The sequence below is a fragment of the Aethalodelphis obliquidens genome, unplaced genomic scaffold (assembly GCF_003676395.1).
Source record: "Aethalodelphis obliquidens isolate GAN/ISIS:26980383/991018 unplaced genomic scaffold, ASM367639v1 scaffold2, whole genome shotgun sequence".
In the NCBI taxonomy this organism is placed as follows: domain Eukaryota; kingdom Metazoa; phylum Chordata; class Mammalia; order Artiodactyla; family Delphinidae; genus Aethalodelphis; species Aethalodelphis obliquidens.
This window is the reverse complement of record NW_020837946.1, coordinates 83,609,493-83,619,778: the sequence shown is the minus strand read 5'-3', so window position 1 is coordinate 83,619,778 and position 10,286 is coordinate 83,609,493. Positions and strand designations below refer to the sequence as shown.

At 36.1% G+C, this 10,286-nt stretch overlaps 1 pseudogene; it reads right to left on the bottom strand.

The window, feature by feature from the left end:
* Positions 1–7,728: 7,728 nt before the first annotated feature.
* LOC113625046 (28S ribosomal protein S17, mitochondrial pseudogene) lies at positions 7,729–8,135 on the bottom strand (annotated as a pseudogene).
* Positions 8,136–10,286: the final 2,151 nt, after the last annotated feature.

Below are 10,286 nucleotides of genomic sequence, written 5' to 3'. Positions count from 1 at the left end.
ATCTCTGAAGTCTCTATATTGCTCTAGGAATATCTGACGATCAGAAAAATGATCTCTATTTTGGGGGTTATTTACTAATAGCATTGTAGTCTTGTGGAAAATACTACCACCACCTACTGGCATATACTGCACACAAATTTGAAAAAGCTTCTAAATCATTAGAACAGTGCCAAATAAAGGCATGGAGTAAGATAATAATTATTGTCACTTTACTGAAACTTAAATTTCAAATTTAGTCAAATAATTTTATTTGCTTTTTGAAACTATGATAACATTTACTTCTATCACCTGAATATGTGAACTAGAAGGGAGAAAAGAGCAAAAGCCACATGTAGGATGTTTAAATAGAAAGAAATAAGGTATTTATATTGTTGAAATGACACTTGCCTTTGCTTTTCACCTGTTGCTAAGTTCATTTTTGTTTTTGTTGGAGATTTATTTTATCAAACCCAGAAAGAAAAGGGAGGTTTATGTCAATGTAGCAATTCAAAAAGACATTCACACACATAGTTTGCGAAATTCTTTACAACCAACAAAAAATATCTGAAGCAGAATATAAAGCTATATACAAATCCCCTTACAATTTCAGCACCTATTTTGATAAAGGAAAACAGCCAAAAGATTACATGTATAATAAGCTTTTAGAAATTTTTATTCCACAGTTAACGCTCATTAGCTTTTAGGTTAGCATTAAATCATTTGCTCTTCTTTACAATTTCCCTTGGGAAAGAATTAAATCCTCATGTTATTTCTTCAGTGGTTATTTTGAATTTATCCTCAGACAATCTAGTCTTCAGTACTACAAATTTCCTACCTCCAAAGAAACTACTTCTTGCATAGAATCTATTTTCTTGTTCAATGGTTTAATATTTTGCATCAATGAGCTAGATTCACGAAAAGGATATGGGATTAAAGGCATGAGTTTTCTTCCCAAAACTTTACTGTGATACCCCTATTTGTTAGACTTATAGAATGGACAGTGTATTATTTTAATGATACTTATAATGACATCTGTATGTACATATAGAGACAAGGATACATTTAGATAAGTACACCTAATGATAATATATTTATATATTGTCATTATATTCAAGAAACTCTTTTGGAGGGTGAACATATACTTTAAATAAATAGAGAAAAAACTTTAATGTTTAATTACAGTTATATATGGAAAGTAGACATTATTTTTATTTTTTTCTCATGGATGTGAAAGTGTTTATAGACCATACGGTAGCTCATTCCTAATTATCCTATTTAAATTATAATCAGCTCCCTACCAGCTTAGTGATTGTTCAATGACCTTTTGAAAAAAAAACATTATTGTTCCCCCAAATACTGTTTTATATTACATTGATAATTAGAATTTATTATGAATTATTGAATTACCTGCACTGTTGAATTGTTCCTTTGACAGCCCAATTTTTGCTTATTTGACTACTGTCTCACTTTTTGATACCTGACGCTACTCCCCCTACATTTACTCCCTCAAGAGAGAGTCATTAAGTCCCTACAATGTGCCCCGCACTGGCTTGGAAGAGCTGACTCTATGGTTGGTGTACGAGGCACACAAGCCCTTTGACTGGTTGATATTCAAAATAGAGTGATGGAGAAATACAGTAAACAAGTAAAGCAAGAAATAAAAGGACACATTATTATAAGTGAAGTGAAATGTGAGGGAGCAGTCAGAAAAGCATCTTAGCTGTGGCCAGAAAAATGCCTCTTCAGCAACATGGTCACTGAGCTAAAAGAGAGACAGGAGCCCAATCACAGAGTGAAATCTTACATGATTGATGAAGATTACCTGTTTGAGGTAATTAATTAGCTATCAAAAGGTATTCAAAATATTACCTATCTTTCTCCTATTTTATGCAATAGACTTATGATGAATCTATTATATTTCCAAAATTCAACAAGATTTGAATTAGTATTTTCTACAAGAGTTGAGCTGGTATTTTCATCAAAATTTGAAAGATACTGTTATGGCTGAATTGTGTCCTGCCCCACAAGTCACACGCTGAAACCCTAACCCCCAGTGCCTCAGAATGTGACAGTATTTGCAACAAGTAGATAAATCAATCCTGAAGATCTAATGCACAGTGTATTGATTATGGTCAACAGCACTGAATTATAAACTTCAAAGTTGCTAAGAGACTAGATCTTAATTGTTCTCACCACAAAAATAGATATGTAAAGTATGGGAAGTGATAGAGGTGTTAGCCATGCTATGATGGAATCATATTGCAATATATAAATGCACCAAATCAATACATTGTACACCTTCAGCTTATGCAATGCTACATGCCAATTATATCTCAATAATTTTTTTTCTAAATTTTGAAAAGAAAGAGATGGCATTTGGAGATAGGGCCTTTAAAGACATAACTAAAGTAAAATGAGGTCATGTGGACAGGCCCTAAACCAGTATGACTAGTGTCTTTATATGAGGAGAATATTAGGCCACAGATACACACAGAGGGAAGACCATGTGAAGATACTGGAGAAAGACAAAGATGGCCATCCACAAGAAAAGGGGAGAGGCCTTAGAAGATATCAACTCTGCCGTCACCTTGATCTCAGACTTCTAACCTCCCGGACTGTGAGATAATACATTTCTGTTGTTTAAGTCCTCTAGTCTGTGGTACTTTGTAATGGCAGCCTTAGCAAATTATAGATAGGATTGCCAAGCATTGATGGTGGAATGAAAGGGTTATGTTAAAAGAGAGTATAGTCTATGTGAAAGAGAGTCAAGGAAGAGTAAAAGGGTGTTATATAAAAAAATATGAAGAGTTAGGTTAGGTGGAAGTGTAAAGTGAATGGAAGGGGAAAGGGAAGACAAATTTTGAAAACCAGATTGGTGTTTTATGAAAGAAAATCTTGATTGTCAAACAAAGAAAATGATTTTAAATATTTTACCGGAAGTAAAAAAAAAAAAATTCTAGTATTTTTCCCCCAAAATAAATCTTACACAAGTCTCTGATACATAGAACAGGTAAAAGCAGAGCTACTACGGTGAGGGGAGAGAGTGGCATCCAGAACCTAGCCCCTCTCAATTTCTCTTGACATCACCACATGTCCAAGATTGACACCTCAGGGATTGATGCAATATTTCGAAAACCACTGGAATAAAGAGTTGAACATTTTTAGCATACATCTTGAGTCACTATAGTATTTGTGGTAAGTTGTATTATTGTGCTCAATTTCTTGCTTCCACCCTATCCTGTAAAAGGATTACACAAATTTATCCACCACCAGGTGACGTGCTATACCCTGTCAATGAGAGGGGTGCATATCCCTACCACAGCAATGCTGGGTTTGGCCATGTAATATGGTTTGGCCAATGTAATGTGAGCAGAAGTAACATGCACCGCATCTAAGCAGAAGATTTAAGAGCCATCACACATTTGTACCAGCTCCCTTGCCTTTTTTTCTCTGCCATAAGAATAGTATACCACAAATGGCAGATGCTCCCTCAGCATGTGTCTGATATAGGAAGACCCTTGGAGCACTAGACAACCATCATGTGTGAAGTGAGTAGGAAATACATACCTGTTACAAGCCACTGGAATTTGGGAGCAGTTTATAATTGCATCACACCTGACAGAGTGTTTATAAGGGAAACCAAGTGAATCAGATGAATCAAAACAAGGGAGTATTTTTGCTCAAAACTGTGTGTTTAGCAGGTTCTATATTGGACTACAGTGAAAAATATGGAGTTGATAAACATTGTGCATATATACACTGATAGACATGGTAAATGGTATTAGAATTGTCTATAATTCCCTACTCTCTGTACTCCTTTTCATGTAACCTCATCTCCACCCACAAAATCTGCTGAGTGGGGTCTCCTCAACCATGGTACCACTGCTTGGATAAAGATGGGTGGACTCTGAATCTGTCACTTTTCGGGGGTAACTATAGGCTGGAACTTGGGATGTTTGAGCTAGCTCAATTAAATTTCTTACCTTGGGAATTTTAACTAAAAGACTGAGAGAGAATTTTTATAATGATAAGCTAAAAAGTCACATAGACTCAAGGCTAGGGCAGAGCATTGTGAAGCCTTAAGCATAGTGAAATGAAAATAGAGAATTTGTGGACACCAATTAAGAGAAAGATAAGAAAGAGAAAACCTAAAGGAAGCAGTGAAGGAAGCAGTGATGTTCCTCGTTACTGCCTCAGGTCCTGCCCATAGTGAGCCTGAGACAGACTGGGACCTGGAACCCTTTGCTGAAGTGCTTCACCTGGACACATGTCTCTCAAGCAACAAAATACTAAGAAACTATGAGGGACTAAAAATAACCACATGCATGCCCAACTGAGGCAAATCATGAACAATAAAATACAAAAAGGTCAAAACCCAACTGCCACTTCTGATTTGGCAGAAGGAAAAGCAGGGCACTGCCCATGATCCCTGCACACAGCACCACCAAGGGCATGGGCAGACCACCTAAGCCACTCATCCGGCCCAACCCACCGATCTGCCTGTACCCTCACCCCATTTAAGGAACCAGGTCGCCCCCACTTGGCGAGCAAGCAAGTGCACCTGTTACTTGTTCTCACTCCCTCGTGCTGCATCACGAGTCCCAATAAAGTCTTTCCTGAATTTCTAGTCTGGCCTCTTATCAATGTCTATGGATTAAAGAGTCCAAGAACCCAGTGCTGTAACAAGCTCTGAGTTCCCTTTTCCTCAGTGCCCAGAATACCTCTCTGTAGCTTTAAATGGCTGCCCACCCCTTTTGGTTTGAGCTCATCTGAGAGGGATTCCTTTCCTTGATACAAAACAAAAAATATAAATTCGTTAAAACACCAAGCAAATGTAGGGATGGCCCAGAGTAGAGTGCTGATATTAAAAATAAAAAAGAGAAGAGTGGTGGCTTTGGAGACTCAGAATCAGTGTGTAGAACTGGTTGGCTAAATGGGTAATGAAAGGCAAAAGTTAAATGTTTCTTTGTTGTTCCATATTTAGTGGTAACAATATAGGAGAGCAGCTGGAAAAGAGATGCCAAAGACAATAAGGTTAGTTTGGGGCATCCTGAATGTGATGTGAGAGACTGGAATGTTTCATTGGAGATGTCTCCTAACCAGTTGCAAAGGAAGAGCATCTATGCCAAAAAACACAATAACCCATTAAGCAATTATTTGCCACAGTATGTTTGGGACTACATGAAATACAAAAATAGGACCCTAAAACTTAGTTATTTTAATGTCTCACTTTTTATAGGTTTGTGCAAAAACTGTCTTATTCCTTTGCTTCAATTAAGGGGCTATCTTTGTGTTCTTATGAATTTTTGAGCAGGTCTAACTAATGATTGAAAAACATATTGAACTATTTTAGAAAAAAAATCCTGGACTTTATAAAGGCGTGTGGTGATTCTTTGTTTAATCCATAGTCTCCAAAAACTGGTATGGCAAAGGGAAAATTTTATGAACTAATTTTCATAACTTCAGTGTTCAAAATTGCAATCACGGCAGCCTCCCAAGATTCAAAACAACCAGATGAATACCCTAAGACTAGGTGAAGGAATTACGGCAAAGTTTAAGAGAGGGAGTTGATGCCTGAAATAAGGTTAAAGTAGAGAAGAGTTCTGAAGCCTTATACATTTCTTAGAAGTGGACCATAAATATGGCTCTGAGCATTTTTGTGGCAAATGCAAAAAGGGAAATGCAATTAGTGTTGGTTAGGTAAAAAATAACGTATCCTCCAGGCAAAGAGAAATTTCCCCCATGGCTGTTAAATAGAGATGATTGTATGATATACAGTAGATAGCAAATGCCACTCCACATTTTACAATAACCTTTAAAATATTCCTTCAAAATAAGTGGACAGAATATCAACAAATGCAAGTCTACCAGGAAACTGATTTAAAGTTGCCAGGTTTACAACTTTACAAAGGACAAGTTTAATAGCTAAATAAATAGAACCTTGAAATTTTATTTCTATCTATTCCGTAAATACTTCTACATACTGTTTCTCTAAAATTCTTTTTGGTAATCGTTGAATTCCAGATTGTTTTCCCTGACAAGTTCAAGGGTGCTGCCCTGCTACATGTTGATCAGTACAGAGGCATAAGCTTTCAAAACGAGCCAGGTGGGGCTAGAGAACACACGCTCTGAGGCCATTGTACCCTTCTGAATATAAAATGGACTTTTACTGATGTTTTATCTTACTAAATAATTTTGAAGTGATATGTCATAGGTGTCTTAAATTTCTATTCTAAGAAGCAGCTATGATCATTTTATCCTGGAAAATGGTGGAAGCATTGATGGCCAGTAAGACCACAGAATCTGAGAAAAGTCCTTAGAGAATGTCTGACTTGGAACAGTACAACTTCCTGTTACATTACCCATCAGTTGTAAAGCAGAAACCTTGACTATTCAATAAGCAAAATGCTTTTCAGGTTTATTAACTGAACGTTGAAGAATGTCAACCAAAAATAATGGCTTACGCTTTGGAATAGTTAATATGTAGCCCTTTTTGCTGGCCATAATTAGATAGCAGGGTTGGTTGATGTGGCAATTTAGGAAATATATTCATTTGTTAAAATGGTTGCAAGTTAAAATCGTTTCAGATTGTCCCCTTTAAGCATTCTACACAGAGGCCTATCACAGCTTTGTCTTCATAATCATCATTAAATTCAGTTCAAATACTAGTCATGGGAATTGTTATTTGACATTTATTTATTTTGCAATTTATCTCAAACTGATTTTTACTAGGGGAAAAATGCACTAAGGAAGTTGATCTGCTATCTCAGCACTTATTTGTTTACAGAAGATTTAAGTGTAGGTGACCCTGTTCTGGTCGGAAACTTTACGATTAGAGCTCTTTCTGCCTCAGTGAAGAGTACATGTACTTTTTGTTTTTCTTTTCAGCCTTCCCCAGATTTTTAAGGGAAACAAATTAAGGCAACAAGCATTTATTAAAAGGCCAGATAGGGGACATACTTGGATCTTTAAAATATCCAATAATTTTAAGTTAGGAACTGATTCTTATGAGATAGCTTATCATTTGATATGTTAGCATGGCACATTTGTTCCAAATAAAATGAGCACATTTAGGAAAATTGTAGGTAGAGCTTAAATACATATAGGCTAATAGCAATCCTTACATTAACTGTAAACACTAAATGCATTGATTTGGATGTATATATTCAACGTAATACGAATGCTCTTGGATATACTTTTATCTTTCTTTTTAACATATATAAAATGGGATCCTACACATCTGTATACATGCATATTAATTCTCTTAGAAAAAAACCAAGATTTTCTCATCATTTTGATTCTTCTCCAAAATTCTGTTGTTCTTCTTTGTGACTGTTTTCCACACAATCCCATTTTATTGTATTTGGATCCTTACGCAACCAAAGTTAGGGTATTGGTATGTACTTAAAAAAGACAGATTACCTTACTTTTGAGACAAAAATCTACCAATAACTATCACTTTCGCTTGTTCAATTTCCAAAGCTTTCTCTATAAAATAACCTTCTCACAAATAAATATACATTCATTTATTATTTTGCTACTTAGCTTTATTTAGGTTTAATGATATTAATTCTTCCCTAATCATGTCTTTTTAATGAAAAAATATAACAAGGCCTTTACTTTATTTACTTTTAGCTATTTCATAAACACCAGAAGAGAAACTGAATGGTTTGTGAGGAAACTTAGAAAAATTTTTCCATAAAGCAAACTTAGAAATCCTTCCCTTTGACTCCGTCTTCTAATCCTCCTTCACTGTGTTGAAGAGAGATGGAGTTTTTCCAGGTTTTTGGTTAGGTGGGTGGTTTCCAGACCGACTGGACTCTCCAGGTAGGCAATTCCAGCACAGCCCTTTCCGGTCACTGGATTTATGACCTACCCAACTTTGAAAATGATCTCAGCCAGTTCATGCTTCACATGCTTTGTTCGTGGGACAGGTAAAGCTTTGAGAAGAAGCACAGTATCCCCAATGGTGCACTGCTGGAGAGCTTCGTGGGCAAAGTAGGTTTTTCGCTTATTAAAATACTTTAATAAATAGGGATCCAGAACAAGTCTGGTCACTCTCACTTTAGCAGTTTTTTGCATTGCTGTCCCAATCACCTTCCCCATGACCCCCATTTGGCATGGACGGATGAACGAGCTATTGACATTATTTGACTTTGCTCATCTGGAGGGCTCCCTACGCTGTGGCGCTTCCGGCCCCGGAATCTACTTCCATCTGCAGCGGTGGCACGCGGCCGGCAGTCACCTCCCAGCTCCTTCCATAATCATTTCTGATGCATGAATTCTGGTCTACCTCAAAAAGACAATACAAAACAAAACAAAATTGTAAAATAAATAGAAAAGTACTGATGACCTATGAAGTCAGAGTGTCAGCACACAAGTTACAGAAATATGTTTTGAAAAGGAATTAAGAAGTTGAGAGGAAGTTATTAAAATAATTTCAATATAATCAGTCCATCTGAAACACAGAAACAGATGAACCAAAAAATATCAAGTTTTATTTTTTCTAACGTTTTACCTTTTCTGCATTTATTGCTCATTTTTAAGAAGGCATTGGTGCTTTACTGGTGTGAAGATGCAAGATTAGAACATAGGTCTCAAATTGAGGTGGCTTGGCCAAATCTGGTTGAGAGAAGTGTTTTGTTTGACTTGCACAAATAACAAATTTATTTTAAAATTGAACATGATGCCAACGTTTAAAAATTAAGGCACTTGATACATTTAATATTGTAAGAAAAATCCATGATTCTGACTTTTTTTGAAAAAATATAGGCCAGCTTGCAACAAGGGGCACGGCAGCCATCTGCTAGAGCTGTATACAAGTTGTTCATTTTATCTACCTTAGCTCCCCGGGTAGCCAGAGTCCCATTTACCATAAACACCTGTCTCCTGCAAGATTTTAGTTTCTGCCTCCTGGTATAGTCTATGATCCAAAGAATACTTATTTCTTCTAGCAAAAGATAGAATCATAGTATTTTCTTATTTCCTTCCTGGCAACCTTCCCACCCATTCCCAAATGATAATAATATAACGTGAAAGTAAAACAAGGAGAAGTGTAAAATAACCCATTGTGAGATAAACAATCATTCCCATGCACTCCAAGCACATCGTCTTTTTGCTTGATAATTCAGATTGAAATGAAATCAGTGAAAAGACCAACTATCTTCATGTCTTTCTTAACCTAGGCTTACACGAGTTCTTTGAAAGACAGACTTTCCAAAAGGGTGACAGCATCTCGGGTTGTGCAAACCTGCAGTCTAAACTACAGATTGTGCCATTTAACAATGGCCAAATTGCTAGTTACGACCTTTTGAAAAATGCAGTGTTTATCAAAGAAACACTGACAGTCGCCGGAATACCATGTCTCTTTTGGGCATTGTTTTAACAAATGCACTTGAAAGAAGAATGTTCTCTGTTAACTACAGTTCCCAGAATACCTTGTAGAACATTCGGTCTCTAGTGATCATAAAATGGCATAGCCCTCTGCCTCCTCTGACGAACTCAGGGGAAAGTGAGCAAGTGCATTATACCATGTGACGAACTTTAAATTATGAAAAACACTCGTGTGTAGTTTCATCGGAATTTGCATTCTGCTGGCAGGAGGTAGATCTGAAATCTATTTTTATCCAAAGGATCTTGTTAAACTAAGATTGCCTGTTACTATATGTAGTTCTTTCATGCAGTAGTGCCTGATGGTACTTCTTATAAACAATAGAGAATAAATCCAAACAAGCTGAAAGATGTTTATTGCAAAATACTGTAGTTCAAGAAAAATTACATCTGCATGGACTGCATATTTTGGATGCAATTTACGGTGCAGTTTCTCTTCATTAACCACATCTCAGAGAATTTTCAAAGCATCAGTTTGCATATTATTAACATGTACTTAAAATAACAATATTGAAAGCATCAGGATTAAAATAAAAGGTTAAGCGTAAAATGTAAGGTGCTCTCAGTGTGTCTATATACATGCAATTCCTTAGAAATTCAGCTTTTTAATTAAAGTGAACTAGACCTTACCTAGACCAGCTAGATTAATAAGTATCTCATTCTACTCTAACTATTCTCCTTAATAAAAGCAGATGGAATCCATTTTGTAAGAAAAAGTATAGTATTAACCATCTTTGCTTCTTTTATGTAACTAAACACATAAAATTATTCTACAGCATTTTTCATTGGAAAGAAACAGTGACAAAAAGGAAGCTATAGCATTTGAACTCAATGGAAATTTTTCTTCAGTTACTCTACATTGCAGATACGTATTTGGTTGGATGCTTGATTGTTTTTGTTTATTTTTTTGCCATTTA